The sequence below is a fragment of the Manis javanica genome, chromosome 3 (genome assembly GCF_040802235.1).
Source record: "Manis javanica isolate MJ-LG chromosome 3, MJ_LKY, whole genome shotgun sequence".
In the NCBI taxonomy this organism is placed as follows: domain Eukaryota; kingdom Metazoa; phylum Chordata; class Mammalia; order Pholidota; family Manidae; genus Manis; species Manis javanica.
The window spans coordinates 94316442-94328490 of NC_133158.1; the positions used below are offsets into that span (position 1 = coordinate 94316442).

The 12049-nt window shown below is 37.6% G+C and overlaps 1 long non-coding RNA gene across 1 annotated transcript; it reads left to right on the plus strand.

Annotated features, from left to right (window-relative positions):
- The first annotated feature begins 8733 nt into the window (after window positions 1-8733).
- On the plus strand, window positions 8734-11769 carry LOC140848179 (uncharacterized). Its single transcript, XR_012128731.1, has 4 exons — window positions 8734-8787; window positions 8869-8955; window positions 10788-10875; window positions 11700-11769. It is a non-coding gene; the product is annotated as an uncharacterized lncRNA (long non-coding RNA).
- Window positions 11770-12049: the final 280 nt, after the last annotated feature.

A 12049-nucleotide genomic window follows, 5' to 3' on the forward strand; every position in this document is an offset into this window, starting at 1 on the left:
CACCATAGGGTCAGCAAATATAATTATTAATTCTATAATGTGTGCTAACATGATAGTGGTCACCAAACCAGGAGTACCCATATACAAAAGGTTATAATCTAAACATTAGACTAAGGAGAGAGAAAAAATCGGTGTCTCCCAAAAGGTGGATGGAAAGATAAACAGAGTAAAATGGATTCTAAATAGTTTAATTGATCAACTTAAAACCAAAAAAAAAATGGAGAACCTGAATGTAAGTCATGAAACCATAAAACTCTTAGGAAAAAACATAGGCAAAAATCTCATGGACATAAACATTAGTGACTTCTTCATGAACCTATCTCCCTCGACAAGGCAAACAACAGCAAAAATGAACAAATGGGACTACATAAAACAAAAAGGTATCCTACAGTATGGGAGAATATATTCATAAATGACAGATCCAATAAAGGCTTGACATCCAAAATATATAAAGAGTTCACGTATCTCAACAAATAAAAAGCAAATAATCCAATTAAAAAATGGGCAGAGGAACTGAACAGACAGTTCTCTAAAGAAGATATCCAAATGGCCAACAGACACATGAAAGGATCCTCCGTATCACTAGTCATCAGAGACATGCAAATTAAAACCACAATGAGATATCACCTCACTCCAGTAAGGATCGCCATCATCAAAAAGACAAACAACAACAAATGTTGGTGAGGTTGTGGAGAAAGGGGAACCCTCCTACACTGCTGGTGGGAATGTAAATTAGTTCAACCATTGTGGAAAGCAGTATGGAGGTTCCTCAAAATGCTCAAAATAGACTTACCATTTGACCCAGGAATTCCACTTCTAGGAATTTACCCTATGAATGCAGCAGCCCAGTTTGAAAAAGACAGATGCACCCCTATGTTTATCACAGCAATATTTACAATAGCCAAGAAATGGAAGCAACCTAAGTGTCCATCAGTAGATGAATGGATAAAGAAGATGTGGTAGATATACGCAATGGAATATTATTCAGCCATAAGAAGAAAACAAATCCTACCATTTGCAACAACATGGATGGAGCTAGAGGGTATTATGCTCAGTGAAATATGTCAAGCAGAGAAAGACAAATACCAAATAATTTCACTCATATGTGGAGTATAAGAACAAAGGAAAAACTGAAGGATCCAAACAGCAGCAGAATCACAGAACCCAAGAATGGACTAACAGTTACCAATGGGAAAGGGACTGGGGAGAATGGGAGGTTAGAGAGGGATAAGGGTGGGGAAGAAGAAAGGGGGTATTATGATTAGCATGTATAATGTGGGGGGTGGGGGAAAGGGGAGGGCTTTGCAACACAGAGAAGACAAGTAGCGATTCTACAACATCTTACTATGCTGATGGATAGTGACTCTAATGGGGTTTTTGGGGGGGACTTGGTGTAGGGGAGAGCCTTGTAAACATAATATTCTTCATGTAATTATAGATTAATGTTAACAAAATCAAAATAAATAAATAAATAAATAAAAATACAAAAGAAAGAAAAGGAGAAGCAAAATATTCTATGCCCAAAGACTCCAGATGCAAATGTTCATCAAAATTTCCATATTCCCTTCAAGCAGCTAAGAAATCATTTTCTTTGTCAAATAGTATACTTCCCATCTACACTCACACAGTCTTGTCATTGATTATAACAAAATATCAGTTCATCTTTTGAGAACACAGGATGTGCCCTTTACTTCTTTCCTATTCCCTAGAACATTAGGTACATAGCCTGTGCTTGATAAATCCTTTTGGACTGATAGGTTTACATGACTCTATCAGCATGGACCTATAGATTATATGGCAGACTACATAGACATTTGAGAATACTGTCAGGGGAGGTTGAAAAATCAATAGAAAAACTGGCACTTCTGTTAGGAAATAAACAAATAAAAAACCTACTAAGCTCTCTCAGAATTGAGTCTCAGAGCTCTAGCATCCTGGGAAATTATTTTTTGGTTTGTTTACTAAAGAGATTATGTTATTGAGGATGCTGTCAAGATGTGGTTTGTTTAGTTTTTGTTTTGTTTCTCCTTCAAGGCCAATTGATAAGACATGCATTCTATCTCAGGATAACTGAAGGAAAAAAAAAAAAAAGGAAAGAAAAAGCAGAAGTTTCCTAATAGCTATGTCTCAGTGAAGTAGAAACTTTGCAATGACTTTGACTGCAATTAACATATGTGGGTCTTGAATATTCTGTGCACATCTGGAAGTAGGAAAGAAGACAGAGGGCACAGGTTCTCTGCTCTTTCTGAGTTGACCTAAGCAACTCCTGCTCACTTGTGCTGGGTTTGGCTGTCTTTGAACATTCAAAAATACGTTAAGGTCCAATAGCTGGGAGACATATGTTAACTCATGGTTTCCACAACACTTTCCAGGTCTCCCTCAGTGTCGGTAAGCACTCCACACTCCTGGCATGGCTCTGTGGTCCCTTCTTTAAGTCCTGCACTGTTTCTGGCCCGCACTATTTTCATTTGGCATATTGACAACCCACAAGCCTCCACCCCTACTTGGACCCCCCACATTCTCCACAGTGATTACAACATAGCCCCTGATGCTGCCCCTGGTCCACCTGCTGCCACTGAAGAATCTCGCAGAAAATGGCAGCCCCCACCACATGATTCTTGAGAAAAAAATCCTCTACCCAACTAATTAAAAACCCAGATGTTGGCTGATTTTGTTACTCTCCTCCAAGAATAAGTGGTGCCATCCTAGTTGGATATCTTGGCAGCCATAGGTGGGTCCACATCCCAGATTAGACACCAGGTACCTTCTTTCCATGTGCTCTATGTTGTGAGAATTGGAATTATCCAATCTGAACCACCATATGTTCTCCCAATATATTGCTGTCCATTGTATTTTTTCTAATAAAACAAGACATTAATCATTTTAATCAAGTTCATTGATTTTTTTATTCAAATCTTCCAGATACCTAAATATTTAAGTGCAAATAATTAAAAAGCAATCATTTCCTCATAACCTTTAATAATCTTTTATAAAGATGCATAGATATTTCAATCTAACCCTGTCCTCATCCCCAATCCTGATCCTGACCCTACTACAGAGATAGTAGGATGACTAGCAGTCTCCTTTACTTAGATAAATAAAAAACTAAACTCTAATTCAACTAATGTTAAGAGCCCTTTCTGTATTATAAGTTGGGGATACACGAGAATAAGACAGACAAAGCTTTTCTCCTCATAGAATATGATAATTTATCAAGGTTTGTCGTGTTCTGAAGAAAAGAAACTTTAAAATCCTAATTCTAACCATTTTTAAACAGTGCTTTCTACATACAAAGCAGTACCAGAATTCTCTCCATCAGCATTTTGATGTTTTCTTACTCTGTACTCCTTTATAACAACAAGTGCATAGGAATGTGAAATATGTAATTTTCTAATTCAAAATATCAGATTTTCATAGTTGAACAATGTTTGAAACCAAATGAAAATTAATTTTTATTCTTTGGTTTATTAGAAAAAATTTCAATATGTGTAGCCAAATAATAATGGAGTGCAAATGCATAAAATACTATTAGTTTTGCTCTATTTTTATATACATTTTCATAACTATTGAAATAGGAGAAAAGTCTTCAAAGTGATGAATTAATGAATAATTAAAGAGCTAAATGACCAAAATAATGTAGTCAGTAGAAGGTAATAAATCTGATTTGCAAGTTAGATGTATAACTCCTGGATAATAAAAAGCTGACTACAATTATTAGATGGAGTTTAGATATATGCTAAATCCATTTAATAATTATATGGAGAAGTATAATTTACAAATTATAGATCTTAATTCAAAGTCATGATCTGTTTAATTACAGCAACCCTTGTTTTAAAGGCTAACTCAATAAAGAAAAGTGTGTAAAACTGGAAAATTGTATTGCTGAAAGATTGGTTAAATATAAACTTGTAAAAAATGTAATTAAAAGTAATAGCAATTTATTTCATTTAACTAAGGTGACTCAGCAGAGTCTGAATGACTTTTACATGTTTAGAGATGAGGTTTTGAATTATGAATTCAAAAGGTGCAGCACCTAATATTCTCCTTTATATTTCTTATAAATCCTTTATATTCATCTCATTCAGCTGGTAGACTAGCAGAACCTCACATTCAAACCTACTTAGTGCTCTATTAACAGCAGTAGGTAGGTAGTCCACATCCCTCAAAGAAAGTTTATAGAAAATTAAAGTTAGATTTGGCTAAAAGCCAAGGAAATGTATTTCCTTTTGGGTTTCTTGTTATGTGATTGTTCAAAATCAATGACATCTTGTATCCTTCCTGTGACATTTGCCTAAACTGAAAGTATTGGAATTTCAGTAAGTTTGATGCTGGGCAGCCATGTCTGGGGAATTCTGTCCCTATGCACTAGGTGAAACGTCCACCTGGATCAGGGAGGTGGGGGGGCTCTTGCTCTGAGACCCAGAAAGAATTTGATATCAGGTCAAACAAGTTCCCCCCAAAAAGGAATTCATTAAAGCAAGAGTAGCAGCAAATGTCAGCAGCTATGCAAGCAGTAGAGAGCAAGGAAGAACAGAGGGAGAAAAGGAAAGTTCATTGAACTCATCTGGCATAGAGTAAATCCCTCGCCAGCTCCAAGAGCCAGGGTCACCTGGTGCCCACCCATGTCCACTTGACCTGCAAGGTGTGGGAATTACATATCCACCACCCCAGAATTTGGGGGAGCCAAGAGGCACACTGTATGGAGTAAGATTATGTTCTAAGAACTTCCCAAAGGAAAGAAAGGGGACTTTTTGGGCAGGCTGCTAAAGAACGTGACTGAGCAGCCACAGTGCTTTCTGGGTCACCCAGGCGACTGGAAGGTGCAAGCCCCTCCCTGCTCAGAAGTTCCCAGAAACACTTCCCTGCTGGTCTGAAATAAAACTGGGGAGGGAGAAAGGATTGTGTTTAAGACTAGAAAGCTGAATGAAATTTCAAAGTGACAGGTATCTACCACCTGAGGTGGAGGTGGGCAAATTCTTGCCTTTATCATTAAAAATAATTCAGAAAACAAGTGCAATAAGCTTAAGCAGCAAGAAAGTTTATTTGAAAAGACATTACATACTCAGGAGTGTGGGCAAACTCAGAGAGGAGGCACACTTAAGGGCTTAGGGTTTGTGGTTTTATACTGCCTTTTGAGTAGGTGTCAGTATAAGGTATGATGCATACAGGTAATTAATGACACACACACAGATCTTGAAAAGTCAGGAGCAGACAGAAAGAAATTGGATGACTAGAGCTGTGGCAACAATTGAGACCAGAGCAGCGGTTCCGGCCTCTGACGACGGAGGAGAAGGCAGAGATAAAGCAGCAAGTTCGGCCTGTATGTTTGCAAGACTTTTGCTGGAGAGGCTGGAGAATGTAGGTACTGTAAGGCCCGTCCATGGTCCTTTTGGTTAAATCCTTTGAGTAGAACTGGTTTGAATACAGCCAGGATGACCACTTGGTGGCAATGGATCTCCTCAGGCTTGAGGGTTATTATAATTTGTTAGAACTGGTTTGAATAAATACTTCATTTGAAGTATTGTCTTAAGAATAAGGTTATTTAGGTGAATGTCGATCCAGATCTTATCATTCTTTACCCCCATAGTTCATTTAAATTCCAGAGATCTGTCTTTTATCCTGGTTAAAATGTTACTTAATTCATTAAGGGGCTGGAAGAAGAAGAAGAGAACACAGATCATTTAAAGAAAATGCTGGGCCTTTTTCACAGTAGATTTTACAGTGGCATGACTTGTCCCTTTTCCCTTCTCTATCTCAAGTTCAGTATAATTCTTAGCTTTTTATCATGGTTACTTGTGTGTGTGTGTGTGTGTGTGTGTGTGTGCGTAACATGAGAAATGTAAGATGACTGCTCCATTCCTCTACTGCTGGACTACTTCCACCTAAACTTTTGCTATCTTGTAGAAACCCTATAATCCTCCCAACATACTTACATCCTATAGCAGGTCCTCTTTTCCCTACTTTTGCCCTCTTGATCTCTTTCCAATTCCTGATTCTTTGAACGGTGAACACATCTTTTGCCTTCTGGTTCTGGATTCATTCAGTGCTCCTATGCCTAACATACTAACATACTCATAGACTCTGTTCTAAGCTAGCTGCCCTCCTCTTCACATGTCATGAAGCAACTCACGTTGCCCATAGATGAGTAGTACTAGCTTATTCATATATTTGGTGTAAATTTAAGGTTGCTATAAATAAGGATTGAATTAACACTTTCAATGAAATCGTCTAAAACATGTTTCCTAACTTAAGTGTGTTTATTTTGAAAGCAATGAGATTCTAATTTACTTTACAAAATATGGAAAGAAGTAATATTTCTATTAGGAAAATAATTAATTTGGGGATTTTCACATCTGATTGTAGGCTTACTGTAGTGGGTATTTTTCTTTGCATATTTTCTATTTTATCTAGAGTCAAGAGTTAAATCACCATCCTGTTTTGGCACCAAAATTTTATTTTGCCCTCTAGGTCCTATCCATATTTTTATAAAACATATATACTATATCCTTTATCTTGGCTCATTTCCCAGATCCATGTATCCTGTCTATATTGCTGCAGTTAATTACTTATTTTTTATTTGATGGTTATCTCTGCCAACTTCATTACTTAGTGCTAATTCTGAAATGCTATGATATAAAGCAAGCACACATCACTTCCCCCAAGGTCACTGTTAATATTGGATCTATTTGCTCAAATATCGTATCTGGTAATTTTGATGGCATTTTAAATGGACAGTACTCCATACTATTGAGATTATATTTGAATAAGTTTGTCATTCAGTTTACATTGCTTCTTTTGAGTATGTCATTATATTATGTGACTATTTTGTTTAGACTCAACTCTTTTCAAACATAGCAAATCAAGAACGAAATAAAATAGTATTTGCCCTAAGAATCATAGTTGTAATTTAATACTTTTGCTACTTACCATTAGTATTTATTGCATATGTCTCCCTTTTTCCTTTCACTTAAAGGAAGCAGTAATTATCATATTTCTTTATCATGATTAGAACATGTTTTATATACTCTTAGCATTTTAGTCACCTAAAGATCCAATAGTCTATGAAGCTTGTCCTGAAACAAGTTAATTATGGTTTAAGTTTAGGTAGTGTGGATAAAATGAAAGTTCCTGTGGCCAGAATTCTCACCTGGTGCTAGTTGGCTAGCTCACTATACGTGTGTGGGCAATGTGTTGCTATTGATTCTATATAAAGAGCTCTACCCAGTGCTCTGGGCGACATGGTGGCATGGCTGCAAGGCTGCAGGAGAGCAGAGCAGAGGCTGGTGTGGCAGCCCTGAGGACAGAGACCCAGAGGATGGCCATGCTGGCCTAGAAGCCCAGAGGCAGAGACCAGCTTACTGCATGCAGACTTGCTCTGACTGAACAAGATTTTAGTGATTGACCTGCCAACATGGAAATAAAGTTGGGTATAACCCTTTCACCCCAAGAACGTTCTACTGTCATTTCTTTGGTTACATTGAATCCATAGTGAACTGGCCCAGGGCTGAAACCCACTGGCAAGACAGGTAGGTACTCTCAAAATAATTTGTTAGTTGTTGTGGGGAAGTTGGGGTTCCTATGGCCAGGATCCTCACTGAACTTAAACCACCTGATGATGTAACTGGCCTATTGCTAGACTACTGCTTCCACACCCATAGGCAACAAACTATTATTGCACTATATATAGAGCTCAGCCCAGTGCTCTGTGTGGAGACAGAGACGCTAGTGCTAGACTTACACGGGGAAAATGAGCCAGGTAATAAACCCTTTCACCACAAGAACATTCTACTGTCATTTCTTTGGTCACACCGAATCTATAGCGAACTTGCCTGGGCTAAAACCCATTGGCAAGACAGTTGTATGTAAAAAGCTATTGTGGCTGATCCATAATCGAGATCGAATATCCTAGAGAGAAGATTTCCAAAGCCGAGCCCATCCCCAGCCACATTACCATGTTGTCAAGTTATGCCTCTTTTGCTACATAGACATATACATATAATATATATCATCTCCATACATATATATTATGTATGCACCTATGTATGTGTTATGTATGTTGGTATCTGAAGGTGAAAATATGGTTCATAAGCTCATAGAAAAGACAATGAGAAAGATGAAGACAATCAAAGTAAAAGCACAGCATCTGAGTACTGCCAGATTAAGTGCTCTGGTTTTGAGTACTAATGGGTGAAAGCTGTTTTCATGAGAGGTTTTGTGAGACTGAAAGTAGGACCAGTACTGCTGTAAGCCTCAGATGATGCTATGGACTGAATGTTCTTGTCCCACCAAAATTCATTTGTCGATGGCCCCAAACCCCCACATAATTATATCAGAATATATGGCCTTTATGGGGGTAATTATGGTTAATGAGGTCATGGGGGGCTTATCTGATAAGACTGGTGTTCTTAATTAGAAAAGAAACCAGAAAACTTTCTCATCTGCCTTCTTTCTGCCATGTGAGAATTCTGAAAGAAGGTAGCCAGCCTTTGGCAAATCAGAAAGAGGACTCTTACCAGGAACCAAATCAGCCTGTTACTTGATCTTGGACTTCCCAAATTCCAGAACTGTGAGAAATAAATTTCTGTTGTTTTAGCATCCATTCTCTTGTATTTTTGTTGCAGCAGCCTGAGCTGACTAAGGCTGTAACATGGAGAGAGGAACCCTGAGGACTGAAAGAGTCTGGTGACACTTGACATTCAAGGTTGCATCACAATGGGGCTACAGGAGTGAGCAGCACAGGCAAAGAGCCAAGTTCTCTTCATCTAGGGGCTGCCAGCAGAGGCACAGGTGGGTCTCACTCTGCCCGTTATCTTGTAGGTAGCAAAGTTGCTAGGGTGTGGGAAGGAATAAACTCACTCCTTAGTGCAGTTGACATACTTCCCTCCCCAGGTCCTGCAAAGGGGAGGAGAGGGGAGAGGCCCTGAAGCAGTGGAGATATGAGCTGAGAAGTTCCAAGTATGTGAGGATTCATTCACTTATGCTCACATTACTTCTAATAATGTCTTGATTTAATTTAATTCTACAGTGTTCTTGATTTTCCCCTTAAAAATGTATAGTTGATTGACATTTATAACATCTTTCAAGAAAGCATTCATCTATACAGTCACATTTTTAATCATTTGGACTTAAAATTGCAGAAGGACTAAAATCAATTTAATTGTAGACTGAGGTTTAGTCCACCTGCAGGATGCAATAGCTAACAGTCTCTGGATAAACTGCAATAAAGTTTTAAGGGAAATGAATTTTAAATTAAACATTGATAATTTTAAGATAATTTGTGTGAAACAGTATTTCATATAGTTCATATTCAGGGAATTCTAAGTATCTTTTGCTTCTTTTGATATATAAATGCTAGATAATTCTATCTTTTAAAGAATACTGTGGAGTATAAGAACAAAGGAAAACTGAAGGAATAAAACAGCAGCAGAATCACAGAAGCCAAGAATGGACTAATAGTTACAAAAGGGAAAGGGACTGGGGAAGATGGGTGGGAAGGGAGGGACAAGGGCGGGGAAAAAGAAAGAGGGCATCTTCCTATGCTGATGGACAGTGACTGTGAAGGGGTATGTGGGGGGGACTTGGTGAAAGGGGGAGCCTAGTAAACATGATGTTCTTCATGTAATTGTAGATTAATGATACCAAAATAAAAAAAAAAAGAATACAGAATATTTTTACTTCTTTGCTCACCACTTTTCACCTTATCTTCTTTTTAACTCATATAAACTTTTTAAATTACCTCTTATATTTCCATATAATTTTTCTCCAAGCCCATATAATTTTATACAAATATATAGGCATACATCTACATGTCATATACATATAACATATCTGTATATGTAAGAATATCACAGAAATACATAAGGTTTCATAAATAAAAATCTTAACATTTTTCCCTGTAAAATGGAACATACTTGCACAACCACTATTATAACTAGCTTGTTCTACTTATGGATATGTCTTGGTATTAAATGGAAGTTTCAAAATCATTCTTTTTAATGCCTGCATAATATGCCAACTTTCAGATAGATATATCATGATTTTACAATTATTCACCTGCTTTGGATTCCAATTTTTGCAGTATTTTTGCCAGTAAAAATAACTATATAGTAAATGTCCTTATATCTATATTCTCTTCATTGATGCTTATTTTTCTGAAAGTGGTAGATTTCCTAGAAGAGGGTTTTCTTTGGTGAAGGATATTTGTAATTTTAATTTGTGTAGATAATGACAAATGGTTTTCTAGAAACTATTGCCATTAGTACCGCTTGTTTATAAAAGTGTTTCCCTGTAAAAAGTCTCGGCTCAAAACCCTGGCTTCCGGCTTCTGCTGAGTTATGACATGGGGAAATACAGGCCTGGTCTTTTGTGCCAGACCAAGCTTCAGTCTGTCAGCAAGTCTCAGGCAGAAGAATCTCTGAGTAGCAAAACCATGTGTGGTGAGGAACCTAGCAATTCAAGGAATTCCTTGAGGAAGCAAGATTCCTTCCTCTCTGAGATGAGAATAATAGTCTTTTGCTTCCTTTATTAAACTCTACTTTAGACTCCGACCCTGTTGTATCTCGTAAAAATTCTTAAAGATGCCCATCCTGTCTGCAAAGTTCACAGTACTGGCATTTAAAAGGAATGGGTCTGGCACTGCTATGTAGATCTCTTCTATGATGTACTAATGATAAAATTATAGAGTAAAAATTGTACCCAAAACAAGGGAAGGGAAACATTTGAACTCCTCAGCTGTTATGCCCTGAAGCCTTATTGTACAGGTGGCTCTGTTTCTCCTGAATTCTTAGGTTTGGCTGGTCACTGATCAGCCTGGCTTCTTCAAGGCTGAGAACTTCTTGGCCTGTGCACATCAAGCACCAAGACCTTGTTCTGCAGGTAAAATGAGAGACTGCTTTGGTGATGTTTAGGTGGTGTTCCCCTGCTGACCCAGGTGGAGTTCCCTGCACACAACACTCCATGATGCCATATCCAGGCCTGAGGCTGAGGGGGGCACATCCCTCAGGTTCAGCTCAGAGAGGTTGGGTGAGGTAGCAACAGTCATGTGCATACATGGCTTTAGAATACCTGGGTCCTTACTTTTGTTTCACTTATTTTGCTCTATTAGGATGGTCACCAGGGATTTCATCAACAATATTTCTTCCAATAACTGCATTGGAGGCACCAGGAGAGTGCCGCACACATCCTGGAGGTGGGGGGCAAAACTCCCTCATCCCTTCAAAGGGTGTCTTAAGAGGACATCCGTTGGCCTTCCTCCATTGTCCACTGTTGCCTGTACTATCTTATAAGGTGATTTAAAATCAGATTTGTAGCTCCCCTTTCTAATTATTATGTAAGTACAGGAATATTAAAAGAGTTTTGGTCTCAGGGACTCATAGCTATTTTTAAAAAAATAGGCTGAGAAAATAGCTTATTAAATTACCTTCTCCACTTTTCCTCTTCACTTTTTTTTTCTAATGAAATAAATGTAAGATTTATCTTTTACCAGTATTTTCTTTCCATTGGTTTATATTTTGTCTTTATTCTTTAGGAAACTGTGCAAATCCAAGTTACTCCATCATTAAAATCCTATTAATCAGGCAGAGTCTCATTTTACTTAGGTGTGAAGAATGTTAATGACTGTCATAAACTCATTCAGACATTATTTGTCCTGGTAGTTATCAGATCTTTACAATGGTATGAATTTTTCTTCTCTGTTGTAGAAAAATCACCAGAGACACTGAACAAGCAATTATTTTAAAGAGCAGCCCCATCCTGGAAACTCAGATGGAGTAGAATAAAAAGTTTAGTTAAATTTACAAATGCTTTTAAATAATGTCATCATTGCTACTTCTCTCTTCTCTTCTAAAGCAACTGGTCTTTCATTATCTATGCTAATGATTTTTAATTTAAATAGTTTAGACAGTTTCACTAAATTGCCATGAGACACTAGTGAACATGTATTCATAAGCATGAATAATGAACCAAACAAAAAAAATAAATGTGTTAGGCAAGACTTCTGTTTAGTTGTCATATAAATTAGGCACTTTCAAGAAAGTCTAACTCCAGTTGC